Here is a 1752-nt window from a genome sequence, read left to right as displayed (position 1 = left end):
TGCAGCACCGATTGTCCGATGATGCTGATTTGCCTGTAACTACACCACGAGTAACTTCTTTGTTTGTGTTATGATGTGATATATGCAATGCAGCGGTCTTTGTTTCCCCATACTTACCATTGTTCAGTTTTGTTACTCTGAGATTTTATTGTTTCTATCTATGTGGTTTTTATGTATTGTGTTCTTTTTTCCCAATTAAATAAAAATAAAGAATGTTATAAAAAAAACAAAAAAAAAACATAGAAGAAAGCATTAGCTGGTTAAGTGCAGCACCATCTACCCAACTGTAATATCTGAACCTTTAATTTGTACATCATCAATCAACAACCTGTCTAGTCTATTGAATGAAAATAACAAAAATAAATTCCCTCTTTCCATGTTTATATAGGATGAAGACAAGCTTGTACCTGCTGAAACCGCTTTTCACAAGAATATTTTAGAAGTGCATGTGATAAAAGATTTAAAGAAGGAATACTAAACAACAGGAGTCCAGAGGATTGGTTAAAAATGTCTTTAAATGTGATCACATTCGAGAGATTTGTCAGCAACTTTACATCTGTTGATTATGTCAAACTAAGTTTCTCCAACCACGAGGACCTGATAGGATCTCAGGATTTTCTTTTCATTTTCAAAATGACACAATGTGACCATAAGATGAATGATGAACAGCAAATTGAAATTCAGTGACCTTGTCCAGAAAGTTTGAGAGGACCAAAACTGAATGTAAATCTGTTTGTAATGGTCATAAAAACCTGACAGTAGCATAACATGAATCAGGTTGTGAACAATACTTTCAATTATCAAGCTCTTTACTTGGGGGCAGTAATGACCTTGGTGGTCATAGGCAATTGTTACTGTACTGGGAAATCAGCCTGTAAGTGCCCTGGACTTCTGTGCTGCAAATTTAAAGGGTTGAAGTAGCATTTGTGTACTGCTGTTAGTGGGTGAGAGTCTCCTCAATTCCAGACACAGTACTATATAGTAAAGCTATTTTTCCTGACCACAAAAACACTGTAGGAACAACATTTCAAATCTCCAATTAAAGTGTAATGTACTGGTTGTGATTCCCTTTTCACTCCTCAAATTTACCTACCTGAACTTTAGCTTCTTTATGGGGCCTATTTGTTATTTTGAAAAAAGGAGAACATGATCTGTTTTGCACATTTAGAAAACTATTCAAAACTTTCATATTGCCAGATTTATCAAAGTGGGAACATGTTTCTAATATTGGAAAATAGAGGTACCATTATCTTTAGCATGTTGTTCAGAAACTACATTCACTATAATGATGTAACTTATCACCATTTTAAAACATATCACTACTTTGGTGAAATAATGCTTGAAATAAACACCACAGGTCTTTATTGTAATTGATGACATTGTCTACTTTCATGGTAGAAAATAAAGGGGCATTTTGAGGGGAAAAGAGAAAACAAATACGGCAATATGCCCCAAAATTGAGTTAAAAAAAGGTTGGTGAGAATGATAAAACTATTTTTAAAAAACAGATAACTTTGTTACAGAAATCAACAGTTGAAAAATGTGTTGAATAACAAAATGGCAATTAATATCGATAAAATAGTTCCCATTATCCAAGTTGATATTTGATAAATGTGTTCCTAAATGTTCATGAGTAAAAAAAAGAAAACTAATTAACACCTTTTAGGATACTGATGCTGATGTTCTAAAGTGCCAGTCACTCCAATTTTAGCTTTCACAAAGCTGTAGACCAGGAACGGCAAACTCCGGCCT

General features: G+C 33.8%; 1 long non-coding RNA gene across 1 annotated transcript in view; it reads left to right on the top strand.

The window, feature by feature from the left end:
* The window catches only part of LOC140344967 (uncharacterized), a 17296-nt gene extending 15928 nt beyond the window's left edge, over positions 1–1368 (top strand). Inside the window, exon 2 of the long non-coding RNA XR_011923728.1 lies at positions 389–1368. This is a non-coding gene — a long non-coding RNA (uncharacterized lncRNA). The remainder of the gene's footprint in view (positions 1–388) is intronic.
* Positions 1369–1752: the final 384 nt, after the last annotated feature.

This window comes from Pyxicephalus adspersus, chromosome 1 (assembly GCF_032062135.1).
Source record: "Pyxicephalus adspersus chromosome 1, UCB_Pads_2.0, whole genome shotgun sequence".
Lineage (NCBI taxonomy): Eukaryota > Metazoa > Chordata > Amphibia > Anura > Pyxicephalidae > Pyxicephalus > Pyxicephalus adspersus.
This window is presented reverse-complemented; position numbering and strand designations above follow the sequence as displayed.